The sequence below is a fragment of the Netta rufina genome, assembly GCF_964035555.1.
Source record: "Netta rufina genome assembly, chromosome: 5".
Taxonomy (NCBI): Eukaryota; Metazoa; Chordata; class Aves; order Anseriformes; family Anatidae; genus Netta; species Netta rufina.
This window is the reverse complement of record NC_140128.1, coordinates 1,985,884-2,004,338: the sequence shown is the minus strand read 5'-3', so window position 1 is coordinate 2,004,338 and position 18,455 is coordinate 1,985,884.

Below are 18,455 nucleotides of genomic sequence, written 5' to 3'. Positions count from 1 at the left end.
AAATTTGCGCAAGTGGCGTACCCGCTTAATGGCGGAAGCTTTGCTGCCTCTCTCCTTGCCCGTGTGTTCCCGTGCTTCACCCATCACCGAACCCCCAGTTCTAGAGGCCTAGAGTGTGAGTTCTGTCACCGTCACAGAAGGGATAGTTTTACACGCGTGTACATAAGCGTTTGGATTTCCTTCTTCGTTTTTCTTAAGCGTAGGTTTCCCTTCATTCAGAGCACATTTCAGATTTTTGTGGGGCTGTGGTAAAAACAGTACCGACTGCGGCCCGGGGCTTGCAATCAGATCCAAAGGAGAACGCTTGCTATTTGAGCTCCAAAAGCCTGTCTGTACAGATCTAATTTCAGGCTTGCTTTCTGGGTTTGGAAAATGTGTCTGCATGTGCTTTTAGCTGACCTATCCACGACCAGACATCCTGCATGAAAAGGAACCTCTGAACAACAGCCACTCGAACAGGAGAGCCATTTTTACATATTGGCTGTGCTGAGCACACATTTGATGAGGTTTTCTTGCTTTCTATGTTAAACAAAACGAAGGTAGCCAGTCTTTTAGTGGTAGGTGAAAGTTGGAGTCATGGGAAATTTCAAAAGATTTAACAGTTTGAGATTTTAGAGTTTAACAGTCACAGCCAATGTGTCACTGAGGTAAAAGGTAGATGGACGTGCCAAATAATAAAATTTCTTGGTCCTAAATCGTAAATGACAGAAAACAAGAGCTAAGTAGACCATACAATAAATCTCCACAAACACACACGTCTGCTTTTTTCACATATACACCTTCCGCTTTCAGTTGGCATGACTCATAATTCAGATGAGTAGGAGAAAGGCATACATATAATAACTCGTGAACCGCATAGTCGGCAAGTCCAAACAAATGATATTTCAGAACTTCTAGTTTCCCAGAGCCAACCTCATTCCAAGTGCTTTCAACACAATCTGCTTCTATGTCCCAAGAGTTATATAAGGCCTAAAGGGTGCTGTCATGCAGGAGTTCCTAGTTCACGTCTTGTCTAGGATGAATTTTGTGAAAGATCATGAAACCTCTCTCACACTCACAAACTTTAAGAACAGTTTACCCATCTGATTATGTTATGCAAAATCTTCAACGAGCTATCTGAAAGTAAGTTTTCAGTAGATACAAGTAGCAAAAGGGTGAACATGACAGTAGGTGGTATTTCTCATACTAGAGCTTTTATATAATTGCACTTTTCTGTATTTAACACTAGACAGATCACTACAAAAACTTGGACCTTGCATGTGAATTTGCAAAATCAGAACTGTGCAGGACCCTATTGAAATCAATGGAATTCAGTCAGAAACAAGGGGTCAGTGGACACATTTGTAACAACAAGGCCAACAAGATTTAAAGCAGTATCAAAATTAGTTGATGTTATTCAAATAAACATTTCTCAGAATGGAAAGAGTAATAAAAATACTTGTACATCTTAAAAAACAAAGTGAAAGCATTGATTTTGTTTTACATTAGACTACAGAATATTCTTGTGCAGTGTTTGCAACATAAATATTCCAACGCTGCATTAAGGCAGAACCCCACAATTATGTGGAATTTCTCTTGGACCCCCCACCCTTTTTTTTTTTTTTTTTTTTTAATTGAAAGGATAGAAAGCCTGCAAAGATTGGAGCATGGATGGTGCATATTGACAGACTGAACTATTAGTTTTGCGTATTTTAAAGCATACTATAAAATATTAATTACTAAAAACACAGGAAAGAAACATGTTTACTTGGTAAGAGAATAGTAGCAAAAGATCTTTGTTTTCTTAAAACTGTGATTTTATTTTTTTTTAGGCCTCATTCCTGCATTATATTAAGACTGACAGGTTATATGCTATTTGATTGGTCACACTGGTTTTGGCAGGTGGCAACATAAGTTTCTGTGCTTGGCTGCTTATAGCGTTCCCTCACATCTGTGTGTTAGCCTCATAGACCAGCTGCACTAGCACAACTGAGGAAGGCAATGAACTGTAGTAAGGAGGACAAAAGATATTATGAAATCACCTTTATTTTATACATCTCACCTGCTTCTTAAATTCCCTAAACTAATGTGAAAGACATATTATTATTCATGTTTGAGGATGTGACAGTCTAATTGCTCATATGGCAATTCAGTACCAAATTTACCTAAAGATTTTATTTTCCTGTTTGTCCCCTGACTGCACACATACACACAAAAGCTATTGGAATTTTATAGCTGTCAATTTCACCCATCAGTCACATTGTCCATAATTTTTTGTCTATATATTTTCCCCACTTTCTTGCTTTCATTTTTTCCTCTAGCCCTTATCCTGAACACTAGCAATGCTTTCATTCTAAGAAAGTGTTTTGCAGTTTACGTAGTGGTGCTTCTGGATTTATTCCTGCATGTCTGAACTTGCAGAATCTGTGTATAATTTCAACTTGAGTGCACTGCCACTAGTTCCTTGGGGGAGAGAGATGGTCTGCAAAGAAGCGTTGTGAGGAACATAGTACGTTGCAGGCTGTGTGGGACAGAAACAGGAATTGCTGCCACAGAAGCAGCATCTGACTGAGGGGAATGTGCCTTGCTGCACATATGGCTTAGCTCAGAATTTGGAATGCCTGCTCTCATATACCAAAACAACCCCAAAAATGTGGGAAAGGAGCTTTGCAAGACTGGGAGTTTTTCCTTACTCCTGCCAAGCTGGAATCACCATGAGTTAGCCTGTGTAGTAGGTTGCATTGCAGTGATTACAAAGCTGAGCCCTGCTGGGTGGAGATACCAGCCAGAGTCCTGATGACAGGGTAACTGTAGCAGTGTGGCACTGTACCATCTCCATTAAATACTGCACCTCGTCTCTGTATTCATGTTGCTGTACTGGTTGTGGATCTGGCTAGGTTGGGTTTTATGCAGAATGCACTATTATATAGTACAGACATGCACATAATATTAACCAAAACATCCATAGACAGAATTACTTGAGAGTAATTGAAAATTCACACGCTAATTTAGTTCATGCTAATGTCCCCAACATAATGACCTCCTGCCTTCTTACTTCCTAAACAGCTTTTCTGTCTGTGACCCTCATTTTTCTCCATAGCCTTACATAGTTCTGACACATGACTGAAGTAGTTGGCACCAACATTTAACCAAACAGATTTTCCAATGAAAGAAGTCTGTCTTGAGTGTGGCTGAACCGTAGAAAGGAGGTCTGGGAAAGAAAGAAAAAAGAAAAAAAAACACATCTGCATTTTTCATTTAAACAACTCTTTTTCCCCCTGCTTCTGCTGTAGAGGAACTCTCATAATGGCAAACCATTTATACGGTACAAATGCACTGTTATTAAAACTGTTCACAGTGGTGTTTTGGAAAAATGCACAGATATATTGATTACATGCCTCATTTGTATAATATGGTATGAAAATGTTTGCAAAGGCTTAACATCTTGGAGAAATGACCTTCAGTGTGGTAGGTGTAACAATAATGACTGAGGCACAACATTTCTTACCTTTCTAAAGAGTTACTGACTTCTAACTACCTAGGAGGTCACTTCTCTATTTTTCCCTTCTTTGGAAAATCCTTGGCAGATTTCTTCTGATATATTGGCCCCTGTACCTCAAATCAGCACCTGGGTTTCATGCAACTCAGAAGCAGTCCCTCGTACTTTGTCAAATATATTTGAAAAAATTATCCTAATTCTCTACTTTAGGGCCTGAAGACTCACTAGATTTTCAAGTATAATAATTAGTCTGGTAGTTACTGTTTGACAGGACTCTAATGGTACTTATTTGCCAGAAATTTTTAAAGATATTTGGAGTGTGACTTTATAGTTAGCCAGTGAAAACTGCCTAGAATCACACTGAAGTGTCAGAGAGAGAGATATTTCATCAGTGAATGCTTACACAGGCAACTAATGAAACTGAGGCAAAGCCAGTAACAATCCAGCTTACTTTGCTTTCACAGTCCTATTTAGAAGAGTGAATATCCTCAGCCAATATTGCCCTAATGCATGATCATCTTAACTTTCAAGGAGGAAGACTGCATATATATTCCCAGTATGGTTTGGGGAAAAAAAAAAAAAAAAAAAAAAAAAAAAAAACCTAACACAATAGTGACCATCTTCTCAGTAAATCATCAATTTCAATGACCCATGTAAACTGGATTTTTTATTTTTTAACATTCTCTAGTCGTTTGAAGTGACAGAATTGTTCCTATTCTTCAGGATCACCTGGCTAAGTGTGCCAGACAACATTGTGCAATGTTCCGTTTCTGACATTGGTGAGCACCAAATTTACAGTAAGGTAAGGGAGGTTTAAAATTTACCATTTTCATAATTTGTGAAGAGCTTTTCTTTCCCCTAACCATTGGCAATTTATGTTTAAATTACCTAAAAGGATATTTGTTATTTGTAAATATTATAGTTATTAGTATTCCAATGTCTAATCAATGTCTAATTGTAATAATGTCTAATTTTGCCATCATCTAGGCACCTCCAATATCATGTCTCTGTGAGTCCTGTGGCTTAACTGTACAGTGTTTGGAAAGTAATAATCCTTGTATCAGTTTGAAAATGTATTGGCTTTATTCCATTGTAATCTTCTTGCTTAAGTGGTTTTGTAGCAGTCTCCCTCTATGTGAAATATATGAAATACTTATCATAATCAACACCTAATGGAGCTGAACGCACATTACAGCTGAGTTGGAAAAGCATCAGTGTCCTATAGCTGCATTGCATTACTCTTACCTTTATAGAAACATATTACTGATGAACACGGAAGCATGGATAGGAAACTACTACTTATTATTAAAATGCTGCACTTGGTATTATCAAAATGATTTAGTATTTCCTTTTTCACTGTAGAAAATGCTATTATCACGGTTTGGGGTGTGCATGTAGGAAACACCTAGCTGTTTGCTTTGCTATTCCACTGGCAGAAACGCAGCATCTTCTTACTGTTTAAAGTAGTATTCACACATAAGGGCAATCATGAAATGTTTGCTGTTAATATAGGATAGCATTAATACTATCTTTTATTAAAACTCTGTGAGGTTTCTGTAAGGGACAGATTTTCTGTTATTTGGGGATCAAAGATCCACAGGAGCTGAAAGACTGAAGAAGAAAAGCTCCTTCACATTTGTACCTTAGTACACTGAAAGCAAATGCAGCTACTCACTGAAATTATTATTTATTTCCTATTTTGGTGAAATAGCTTTTGTTTCTAAAGGAATCACATAACAGAAGCTTTTTCCCATTCCTGTCCAAGTTGTTACTTATACCTAGATTGGGAAGAGAGAAGGAAGAAGAGAACCAAAAACATCAGAGCTTGGCCTGAATCAGGCCAAAAATCTGAGGATGCTTAGACTTTAGGAAGGAGCTAGAAAGTACTCTAAAGCCAGCTTTTACTAACCTGTACGTATTTCTGTCCTCATGCTGCATGGTTTTATGCCATACAGCAATACCTCAGGAAGAAAATGTCATATGTGTTCTGTGGATTTAAAGTACTTTCTTCCCTGGGGCAATCCAAGTTATTTCAGCAATAGAGAATAATTTCAAGTTAGCCAGCTTCAAAAATATGCTGAATTTAGGAAATAAATAATAACTAACAAAAGGTAAAAATACTTCAGAGATGTATTTAAATAGTATGATCCCATTTGTTCAGATTCTTTAGTTCAATTTTGAATTAAATTGGAAGGTCTGAAAACAGATGATAAAAGCTTGGTTCTTGAGCTAGTTCTGAGTCAGTATGGCCCTGCCACCTGGCAACAGTCTCACATTTATCTGTGGGAATAGCAGGAATTGCTGTCTTATTATGACTGGGGAGCAATCTCATGAGAGGCTGCAAGGTGAGCAGAAGGGAAATGCAATCTATATATATGAGTATTCTAAAATACCTGTAATCAGAAGAATCTCCAATTGGGATGCTGTTTCTGGACTTCCATGATAAAAATAATGTTTTAAAGCAAAATTAAGAGTGAGGAAATAGAAGCAAGCATAATTTCATACTAGATAGTTATTCCATTTAATAAAAATGGCTTACTGAAAGAATTTAAGTCTTTCAAGGCTTTCCTGCTTAACATTTACATGTTATGTATCCAGAACAGAAGTCACATGTAAAATGAATCCAAGTTAATATGCCTGCCCACAGATAATGTGTTTGATTCAGATGTAAATAGCAGGATTCATGAATCGAGATGATAGGTTACAACATTTTTTAGAGATTAACTTCCTAGATAATTTGTAGTTTCAATATTGTTCAGATATTGCGAGAGTTTAGCCTTTTGCTATTGAAATATTTAGATGAGTGACATAAAGTTAGGTGCATGTGTCGATCTGCTTGAGGGTAGGAAGGCTCTGCAGGAGGATCTGGATAGGCTGCAGCGATGGGCTGAGGTCAACTGCATGAAGTTCAACAAGGCCAAGTGCCGGGTCCTCCACCTGGGGCGCAATAACCCCAAGCAGAGCTACAGACTGGGAGAGGAATGGTTGGAGAGCTGCCAGGCAGAGAAGGACCTGGGAGTGATGGTGGATAGTCGGCTGAATATGAGCCAGCAGTGTGCTCAGGTGGCCAAGAAGGCCAACAGCATCCTGGCTTGTATCAGGAACAGTGTGACCAGCAGGGCTAGGGAGGTGATCGTCCCCCTGTACTCAGCTCTGGTGAGGCCGCACCTCGAGTACTGTGTTCAGTTTTGGGCCCCTCGCTACAAGAAGGACATGGAGGTGCTTGAGCGGGTGCAGAGAAGGGCGACGAAGCTGGTGAGGGGCCTGGAGAACAAGTCCTACGAGGAGCGGCTGAGGGAGCTGGGCTTGTTCAGCCTGGAGAAGAGGAGGCTCAGGGGCGACCTTATCGTTCTCTATAGGTACCTCAAGGGAGGCTGTAGCGAGGTGGGGGTTGGTCTGTTCTCCCACGTGCCTGGTGACAGGACAAGGGGGAACGGGCTTAAGTTGAACCAGGGGAGTTTTAGGTTAGATGTTAGGAAGAATTTCTTCACTGAAAGGGTTGTGAGGCACTGGAACAGGCTGCCCAGGGAAGTGGTGGAGTCACCATCCCTGGAAGTCTTCAAAAGACGTTTAGATGTAGAGCTTAGGGATATGGTTTAGTGGAGGGCTGTTAGCGTTAGGTTGGAGGTTGGACTCGATGACCTTGAGGTCTCTTCCAACCTAGAAAATTCTGTGATTCTGTGAAAAAACACCTGAGACAATCAAAAGCTTTTATTCCTTCAATAGGCTCTTAGTACTATATTTTTTTTTAAGCAAGTACAACTCTGTTTAGGCCCTGAACAAACACCAAAGGACTTATCTTTGCAACTACCGACTTCATATTAGTTATATCAGGGATGAACTTGACTCAGCATTTTATCCATATTGTATACATTATTGACTCATTTATTCAATTATTAAATGCAGTAGCTCTCAGATAATTAGCTGAGAGCAGAGCAATGAAGTGCGTGCTTAAAAATGAGAGTAAAGCCATTTCAAACATCCCAACTCCCATTTTCATCTAGCTGCTTTAGAAAATAGCAGGTTTGTTACTGTTGCTTCGGAAAAACATTGGCAGAAAGCTTAAGAAAGGTAGGAGTTGGTGATTTCAGTTTGATACCTGTTCTGATTAAAGGAGACAAAGTGGTTTGACCACCTTGCGGATTAGAAACTATGGTGGAATACTACATTAAGAGCTAAGCTTCTTATATCTCTAAGGGGCTAATGCACAAAGAGAACCCAAAACATATACAAATGACGTCAAAATTATTTCTGCCAGTGGAAATTTCCAATCTCAGCCTAATAAATGCTTTCTGGAGCTCCTCACACTTATCATGTGTGATTGTCCTGATTTTTCTCAAGTAAAAACTGCTTTCTCAGCCAGCTCCCCATTTATCCCACTCCAGCAACCATATTGTTAAATATATTCCTAGAATGTATTTTAGCTGACCAGTGAATCGTGATTGCACTGTGACAAATAGTACTAAATTGAGAATGTGTCAGCAGAACACTCTGAAAGATGAGTCCAAATGCACTGCATTTATAGATTAATTGACATTAGAACAGAACTACTTTGTCAGGTGTCCTAAATTAAATTATCATAAAGAATTTCTAAGTTAAGAAAAACAGTTAAACCAAATTCATTTTGACTAGTAAGACTGTCTGATTAGAAATGTAGTACAGTTTAATGGATAATTAAGAAAATATAGCTAAGATTACTTTTCCTGTGTGTACCTACATAGAAGGCACAGAAAGAAGTCCAAGGACTTCAGCGAGGCAATTCACCTGCTATTTTCTGTAGATGATCGAAGCTGTCTACTTTTAAAGTGGAACAATAGCTATATTCTGTGAGTCCTCATAAGAATCTTCTTTTTTCAGTGCTATGTTTCCTAGTTTCACTTTTCACAGCATTCAGAACCCACAAGGGATTGGTTTTAAACAGAATATGTTAAAGAAAATCAACAGCAACAACAACAAAAAACTCACGCTTATTTTGGTAAAACTGTCTACTAACATTTACAAAAGGGAGAACAAATGGTGCATTGCTCCTGCACAAATATAAAAGGCATAAACTATGGTGCTCAGGTGTACTAAAAATGGAAAAAGGATTATTTGTGCTTTATTTACCATAAAGTTCAATTTTGTTCTTTTTCACATTTCCCTCGCTTTCATTTTCATCCTAAACACAAGATCAGGAGAATCACTTGCAGAAATGATATTTATTTTAAGAAGATTACAGTTAAAGGGATTGCTTTCAGCTCCATGATAATATTGTTAGCAGTAGTACAACATGCAGAGTAGTACAGCATGCAAAGAAATATACCAAGAACAGTTAGATTCCATTTGAATTACTGGAAGTGATCTTTGGGTGCAGCATGCTCTCCTCCATCTGCTTTTCTTTACTGTGTTAGCAAAAATTGCAAAGGTTGGAAGCCAAGTTTAAAAAGGCAGATTCTATCTGTACCAAAGTTCATCCTGCCCAAAGTATAACAAAACTGCTAAAGAAACACCCAAGTAAAAAACAGTAACAGAACAACCAACCCACCTGTAAATATACTCTGCCTTGTAGTAACTGTTTCAGACACTTCTTCTAAGGGCTTTTCTCTCCTCTGTTAAAGTTGTGTAGCTCTCTAAAACTTTGGTTGTGTCTTAATTAGTTCAGTGTGGCCTCATTAACCTACCCTGAGCACCTGTGTAAAAGCAGAACAGGACATTTAACTCTCTACTTGCTGGAGATTGTGTTCACTTCTCAATAGAAATAAGGGAAAAAAATCTAAAATAAATTGTTACTCGTGTTGAGGCCCACACAGATCTGCAGAAATTCTGAGTAAGATACAGCATTTGAAGATCTGATATTTGTGCCACGAATATACTAAACTTATTAGTGACTTCCTCCATTCTGACAGTGAATCTTTTTCTAGATATCTTTTCTTTACAGATGGGCTTCATGAGATACAAGCCTTTATCAAGACAAAGAATATTTCAACAGAAAACACATCTTAGGTTGTATGGTCAATGTGTTTTAGGCAGAAGGAATCTAAAAGAAGTCTTCAGACTTCTTTAAAAAATGCAGAACATCACTGTGGTATTAGTGTTTCACAGATGTGAAGTCATATTCTGCATTTATTAGATCTGATGAAATTTAATGTTTTTGTTGTTGTTGTTTGTTGTTGTTGTTGTTTTGTAATCCCCTTGTATAAATATTACTAAGAAGCAGTCGTTGTTTTCTCTGGGGTTTGGTCAATTAACAAGAAAAAGATTAAAAAAACACTTTGGTATTTATATTCCAGGCCTGCAAGGTCTCAGAATCAGCGAGCATGAGGATTCAGATGAAGCTTTTGCAGATAGAAATTTTACTGGAGAGTAAACAAAAAAAAATGTAATGTCAGAAATCTCTCTCCTCAGTCTTGCTAGAGCTGATCTTAGAAGCGTTGGCGTTGATGTTTCAAACTGTTCTTTCTTTTACAAGAAACGAAGTTGGCACTTCCACTGTCACATCTTAGAATTGCTCACTCAGCTCTTGAAAGAAAATCACTGCTAATGAAACTGGGGTTGCCTGACCAAAAAAAAAAAAAAAAAGTCCTGAGAACACTGTTGGTTTCCTTTTGATGTCAGCTGATGATCTAGCTTCATATGATGCCATTTCCACTCTATGGTGTTATGACCGTGTTATTATAGTGTTATTAACAAATGTGTGTTGTTGAAATAGATAACAACTGCCATTAATTGTTTCTAAAGAATTGTGGTCAGACTATTAAAATATTGATCTTTGCTTTCATGGACTGTTTTTTTTTAAAGGGAGAGTCTGAAGGGGTCTGAAGGGCTTTACTTTCAGGGACAAAGTCTTGCCCCATAGGTAGGTCTTACTTGACTAAGAGGACAACAAACAGAGTAGGAATGATATTTTTTACTTTCACTGGGTACAACATGTTTGCTTTACTTTGCATACCTTTTAAGTATGGTTACTTAGATGGTGAGCAGAGATCTCCAAAGTAGTATATAGAAGTATACAGAATGTGCTTACAACAAAATGCCCTTTTCCTTACTCAGTTGCAGGAGCTATGCAGGCCTTTAAACAATAATGGTAATAATTGCTACCTTGCTTATGATACTGTGAATCAAATTTATGGTGCATTTACCTTGATAACATCTGATATTAGGTCATATTAAAATGAATAAAAAAAGGTTTTGGATATGCGTATGTTTAACACATTTATTACTATCAAATTATTAAGACAATTTCATAGTTATTTGCTGGTGTATAATTTAGATAAGGAGATATAAGACTAGTCACACTTCATATGTGGAGTGTAAAAATACTCACCAGAGCATCTCCCTTAACATTCTCCATGGTGGAGTAATCATAAGTAGCTAGGATCACTTGGTCAGGAATGTGAAGTATATTGGTTTCCTGTGCAATGTGAAGCATTGGAAAATGTCAAACGCAGGATAATGTTTTATTGTCATAATATACCAAGGAAGATATGTTGGCTTGTTGTACATGGACAGCGTGGATGTGTTTGCAAGTAGTGAGTATGGTACATATATTCATAAATACCTGTTTGTTTGAGTGCATCTTGCAAACTAGACACAGTCTTTGTTAGGCAGTTGTAGCAGAACTTTTAATATTAAGCTCATAGTGACATACAGATATGAAAGTGGGTTATACAGTGTACTATTTTCACAATGAATTAGGAGTTCAAACTTAATACGGTACATTTCTTGTGACTTATCAAAAGAGAATAAAAAAATTGAACTGAAGAACAGAGCTCGAATTACAGGTGCATGTGTCAATGAAATTAAGAGCTCAAGCTATTATTTCTTATGACAGAGGATAAAAAAAAAAAAAAAAACTTGGATTCTGTACTTAAAATATCAGAATAGATGCAAAGATTATCGTGTTGCCCCAAATGAGGAAACTAATAGAAGGATATTACTTCCACCTTGGAGGTTTCTATTCAATTTGTGCCTTTTTAGAAACTCTTTGAAAACACTGTTCATACCCCAGAATATCATAAAATGGTTTGGGTTCAAAGAAACCTTGAAGATCATTTAATTCCAACTCCCCTGCCATGAGTAAGGAAATCTTCCACCAGACCAGGTTGCTGAAAACCCCATCCAACCTGACCTTAAAAACTTCCAGGGATGGAGCAGGCATGGGAGTGTATATGTATAAAAATATACGTATAAAAAAATATATATATAGTATAACATAGATAAATGTATATGTATACATTTATAGTATATATAAAACTAGTTAAAATCAACAGGATTCCAGAGCCAACTCTGTGCCCCTAGTAGCTCTACATTTTTTTCCAATGAGATTATCAATTTTTTTTTGTTGACAACATGTATTTCTTTAATGCCATATTGTTCTGAAGATCTGTGAGAGAGGTGAATAGAGACTGCACTGTTTTGTACAGTCTGAAAATTGCAGATGTATATAGGAACAATGGTTTTCATCCCAGTCCTTCTATTCTTTATTGGCTGATCCCTGTAAACAAGCATCTTCTAATGCATGTGTGTGAATAAGTATTGTGCGCTTTTAGTTTTTTTAGCATATAGGAAGTGGGTGTATAGGTAGTTGCATCAATACTTAAGAGATCCTTCAGAGAAAGTATTGTAATGAAATGACCACACAATTCACATCTCAGTAAATTAACACTGATATAGTTACCTACCATGATTCATACGTTTTCACCTGCATGTCTTTCATTTTTGTCTGTATTTGCTTTCTATGTATTTGTGTAGTTTTTACCACTGTAGTGTCTGAACAACATATAAAAATGAGTAATGTAAATTCCTGTTATATTAAGACCTTTCATATAGTAAATATAATTTATATCCTGTTTAAGGGTGTTTCACATTGCCATAATACAGACAAAGAGGCCACAGTACAAGACCAAATCCATATGTATGTAGTTCATTGGTCTATGAAGCAATCTGTAATACTGGGGAAAGAACACAGAGAAATTAAGGGTTTTTCTTCTTGGAAAAATCAGTGTTAAGTATGAAGTGATGGACTACACTGTACAAATATAGGCAGTTGGAAGATATTTTCAAGCCAAAATGCAAAACTGTACAGTATCTAAGACTCCCTCTCCATGAAATTAGGGAATGTTTAAGAAGCAGGATACACATGACTAGGTAGAAGACATGTTGCCTCTGATACTGAAACTTGCTTCACTTATTTTTTTGTATAGCACTGCATTGTGGAGTGTGAGTATACCTTCAGATTTTACGAGGGCTGTCTTTGTTCAAAGTAGCTTAATCCATTTTCAGAATGGGATAGAATGCCTTTACCTTCTGTATGGGAAGGACGTTTATAGTGGGAGCTAGCAAAGAGTTGGCTCTGAATTGAGACTAGTTTTCCTTTATTTTGACTTCTTTGTGTAGACAAACCCTAACTACGTACTCAATTTAGACTGTAAGGGAAGAAATTCAACCTAAGCACTACTTCAGGAAGGAAGTACTTCCAGGCTGTGCGAGACTTGGAATATGCTTCCTATCTTTGGCTTGTGACCTTCCTGTTCTACCTTTTAAATATTGAGTGAAAAATATTTGCAATAATGCAAGAACTGAGAGAAGAGACTTATAAATGTTTTAAAAGGCATCACTGCAGTTTTAAAACTCTTCCTACAAAATAAAAAAACAAGCGTGGACTTTCACCTCTCCACTAGTGTAGTAAATGTAATCAAACTTCCTGTTGCTATTATACTGTGTTTTCCAGGAAGAGAAATGCTGTAAAGTTCCTCCCGTTCAAATTCTGGAAATGTCTCTCTAGTTTCCAAACACTGTTGAATGGAGTTGACACAGCAATTCAAAAGCCACATCCACTAGCCAAGGTGGAATTAGACTTTCTGCTAAAAGAAGGGGAACAATGAAAAATATTGACCTCCTGAACAGACTGAGGCTTTCTTTATAGTCCAGATATTGTAGCTGCTTTGTGTCACATATTTTCCGAATAGATTTCCCTGGATAGAATTTATTTTTTCTGACAGCGTTTTCCTTTCTTAAAGAGCCTTATGTTCCTTTTTGTATGATCCATTGGACGCATTAAATAATTATACAATCCTCTAATCAGTATTTGTTAGCTGTCTGGAGTCAGATCTTATTGCTAGGCAACTAAACAAGAAATCTTTGTATTAAGCATTTTGCTGTATCCATGGCTGACCCTATGCTTATGTATACATACATCTATAAAATTATGTAACTGCAGGTGTAAACTCCAAATGTAAAAGTGCTGCATATATTATGTGTACTGAATTAATATGAAAACTGAATCATTTGTAGTCAAAACAGTTTGGAAAAAGGCAATGATTTTTTTTTCTTTTCTAGAAGTCTTTCCCTCGTGTAACCAGCTTCAAGGACAGCCTTGGTGCATAAAATTACTTTTGTCTTTGGGCTCTTAAAATATTTATACTTGTATATTTTCCACCACGATCTATATCTTTTTACATCAGGATACCTCGGTATTCTTATTAATGTCTTTGTAATATATTGATTACTCTAATTCTGTGTTTGCAAGCTTTCCAAAGGAGTCGTCATAAGACAGATCAGTTATTCTGGAAAAAACAGCAGCAGGGCTTCATCAGGCAGTACAGAAAAGTCTTCCTGCATTTTTAACACAGCTTAAACATTTAATATTTTCATGAATTCATATCTGCCACCTTAGTGTTTGATTGCATTTCCAGCGCCATTTTGCCAGTCTTCTAGTAATGAAATATCCTCACTACAATCACCATGTTATTACTAAAGATTTATTCTTTTTTTTTTTAAACTTGTGTCATTTTTACAGCTAGAGTATCTCCATTCTGCCACAGAGAAAAATGCTTCTGCTATCACCAAATGGCACGACCATTTTAAAAAATAATTTTATATTGATTTTAGCCAATTCATGTCATGCAATGTAACTTACGTTTTTGTATGTGTAATTTGTGTGTCTCAGTTTTAGAAACATAGAAGAATTTAGGTTGGAAGGGGTGTTTGGCAGTCATTTAGTTCACAGTCCTGTTGAATGCATGGTTAATTTCAGAGGCTCCGGGCCTTGCCCTATTTAGTTTAAAAAATCTGCACAAATGGAGTTTCCATAGCCTCTCCAGGGCCTTGCTGCAATGCTTAGCCTCTCCCATGGTGAGGAATTTTTGTCCTTGTGCACAGTCAGAATTGCCTCTCGTTCTTTCACTGTGCACCTCTGGAAAGTGTCTGCTTTTCTGTTCTAACTCTGTTCTGTAGGTTGTAAAAAACTACATTTGTGTTCCTCAGAGCTTTCTTGTTGTCGTTGTTGTTGTTTTGATTTGTTTTGTTTTTGTACTAGTTAAACAACCCCAGATCTTTTCATCTCAGTTTATGTAATGTGCTCTAATCCCCTTGCCATCTTAGTGGCCTGCCTCTGGACTCCTTCCGGTTTGTCAGTGTCTCTCTCATACTGAGTGCCCAAACTGGCCTCAGTGTTCTGTAAGGGCTACTCTACAAACGGCCTCCCAGGTGCTGACCAGATTGGAATAAAAGCTTCCCCCAGTATGCTGGCTATGGGCATGTTAACGCAGTCTGGTACGGGGCTGGCCTTCATGGCTGCAGAGCTGTGTTGCTGACTCCTGAAGCCCCCTGTCCTGTTGGGTGATCCTGCTCAGAAGTTCATCTCTGATCAAGGGCTTCAGTGTGCTTGGATCCACACAAACACCGTAGGTGATGGCAGGGCAAATCTTACAGACATTGACTAGGCACGTGACTGTAATCATTGTTATTAGATGATCACTAGCTGACTGAATGATTTAGCCAGGTTTCTGAGTAAAATCTTGGGACAGAACACGCGCCTTCCACTGCCCAATTTAAGCTGTATTCTGAGAAACACTTTAAACCTGATTCTGATCCTCAGTATCTAGAGAAGGAGCTTATGAATACTCGCTTTAATTCTGACTGGCTCACACAGGTACACCTAAAGTTGGTTAGTATAAATAAAGGAACTGAGCTGATCCATTTTCAGTTCTAATTTTGGTTCAGCTGTGATGAAAGTTGTTCCACCGTCCTTCCTGTTCAGATCAGAAATAGATTGGTAATTGACTCATGTTAGAAAATACAGCATTTAAAAATAGAAATGATCGCATGCTGTGGGTGATCCCATGGAATGGTGCTTCAGGTGGAGGTAGGGTTTAAACCCTTTTTTCTGCTTTCCTGTCACAACACTGCTTTTATTTGTGTTTCTCACACAGCACCACTGCTTTCCTCAGCTCTTCAGTCTTGCTTGCCCTATTTAGGAACTGAGTCAATCTGGCAAGTAAAATGAAGGAGAAGGAGAAGAGCTGCAGGATGGCACTATAGTTAATGTTTTAGTGGTGCTATCATCTGTGCCAAGGATGTGAGAGACTGAAAGGGAGATGCTGAAACCCTCCCAGTCTTGCCCTTCTGGAAGGGCATATGTTTCCAAAGGAAACATATGCTGATGGGGTCTAGAGGACATTCAAACTCTGTAGAGTGCATCTTTCAACTTTGTTTCATTTGGAGGATATCTGGATGCACTCTGATCTATGCCATGTCAACAAGGGAAAGAGGGAATGAACAGGAGGTTTACTTCAAAAGGATACTCCTGATGTGAACATAAAGACTCACGTTGATGGATCTGTTGAGTGGATGGTTCCAAAAGCTAACATGCTCAGCCAGACTGTAAGGAAGAAGTATCTTCTCCCCTTTAAAAATGAATTATCTCTATATTCACTGATGATTAGCAAATTATGCCAGCATTTATTCCTTCTGATAGGAAGAGAAAGAGGGAAAACATAGTACAAAATAGGGGTGTTAACAGTGGAAGCCATCTGTAGTTGGGTTAAAAATCAAGAACTAATGTAATAAGTGATGATATTCTGTTTCAATACCAAAATGGAGAGTACATGGACAGAAATGTGTCTTCTACATATGCAATTTTACTGTTTGAAAGCCTTCAATATTTACCTTTTTATAAAGCCAACTAAGAGAATTTCCTCTGATTCCAATTTTTTTCATCTTCTCCATAATTCCTGAGAATTCATAAATTTAAGTATGAAATCCAGCACACCACTTGATTCTATAGCATTAGTTGCAGACAATGCTGTTATTATTTGTATTCTGAGTTGTTTCTGTAAAATTTTATGGCAGCAAATACAAAGATATATGATACTTCTGTAATAATGATGGGACTGAAGATGGTTACATAATGCAAACCCTTGTGAAATTAGTAAAATTAAGGATTTCTTGTCATTTTTTAAGAACAGCAGGTGAGCAGTATTTAATTTCTTTGAGATGGAAGATTTTCTAAATTTTCACAGAATCATCTAGGTTGGAAGAGAGCTCCAAGATCACCTAGTCCAACCTCTGACCTAACACTACCACAGTTCCCTCAGGACCCTGGGATTCTTCTCATCAGGTCCCGTAGACCTGTACCTCTTTGGATTTATCAGCTGGTCTCGAACCTGCTCTTCGCTTACAGTGGGTGGGACTCTGCTCCCCCAGCCTCCGTCTATGGGTTCAGGGAAATGAAAGATGTGGGAAGCCCTTCTACCAGTGCAGACAGAGGCAAAGAAGTTGCTGAGTACCTCAGCCTTCTCCATGTCTGTCATTACCAATTACTCATATAGAAACTCACTCCTAATATAAGAAATTAACCAGCTATAATCACTCACACACTACTGTTTTCACCCCTTGGTTTATTTTCACAAATGTTAAAGGCGCATGGTGGTTCTTGGGGACTCCTCCTGTCTCCCCAGCGCAGCAGCCCGAAGGGAGCAGGGGCCTCTTTTGTGCTCCTCCTCGAGGCTGTGCGCAGAAGGGCTGCCACCTCTCACACAAGGGCTGGCGGATGGGAAAGAAGCACTCACAAAACCCTAAGAATTGGCAAAGATCTTTATTGCCAGGTGGCTCCAGGCTAATGCCTGGAGTGGAGCCTGAGCGATGAGGAATATGGAGCTTGCTGAGCCCTTCTGCACAGCTGGCGGTGTTCCTTCAGGACCTGTTTCAGAGAGCTGTCGAGGTAGTCCCGTGTTTGTTGTGGCTGAGGTGAGTCCACTTCCATAGGTTCTTCTTCATCTTGTGGACCCACCTCCATGGGCTCCGCGGGTTGGAGAACGAGCCAGTCCCTGGCAGGGACTGCCCACACAGGCTGCCTTGCATTGGGCATATTTTCCGGCCACGGTGCCGCACCAGGACGCCTCCCAGTTCCGTGCCTCGGGTCCATTCGGTTCTCCGCTTGATGTTCATTCAGGGAATCCCTGCTGTTATCTGTCCCTTGGCCACGGCTGGGTCTCGCATCGCACTCCGTCCGCTGGGCACGGCTCCGCTTCCCGTGGCCCTCCAACCCACGCTCTCCGCCTTTGCTGCCATCACTGGACCTCCGGCTAGGCCCAGGCCTGCTGCTGGTGTCCATCAGAGGGGCCGGTCTGCTCCCCACATCGCTTCGGCTCCAATGGTATTTATCATAAGTGCCTCTGGGCCGGGCACCAGACACCTCCTGGGCACTGCTGGTTCTTGTGCTGGAGGCGCTGGCCCTCGACCCATGACGCATCCTCGCAGAGGCAGACATCCTCCTCAGTGGTCCTAGGAGCAATTGCTTGTCCTCGCGCTGAGAAGGGCTGCTGCTTGCCTCTAACCTCGCTCCTATCTCTGGCCTTCCTTCAGCCGCTGGCTTTCAGAAGACCAAATCACTGAGCAAGTGGCGGGCCAGTGGCAGGGGGGCCCCTTTTATAGGGCCCGGGGCAAGGGCGAGGCCGGGGGTGGCCACTGTGACCTCGGCAAAGCTCTGTGATGGAGCGGCCCGTGCGAGGTTGAAGGTGGCTGCCTTGGGAGAGGCCTGGAAGATGCCCTCATGTGGAGCAAGGACGAGGGTTGGGGGGGCTGAGGGCCCCCTTTTCTGGGGCTGGATCCCCCCCCAGGCCATTTGGCTTGCCAGAGAGAAAGGCTGCTCCGTGCAACCCTGCCTCGACCTGTTTTTTCTCCAGATCTCCAAGGGTCAGAATCTCTCATTAACAAA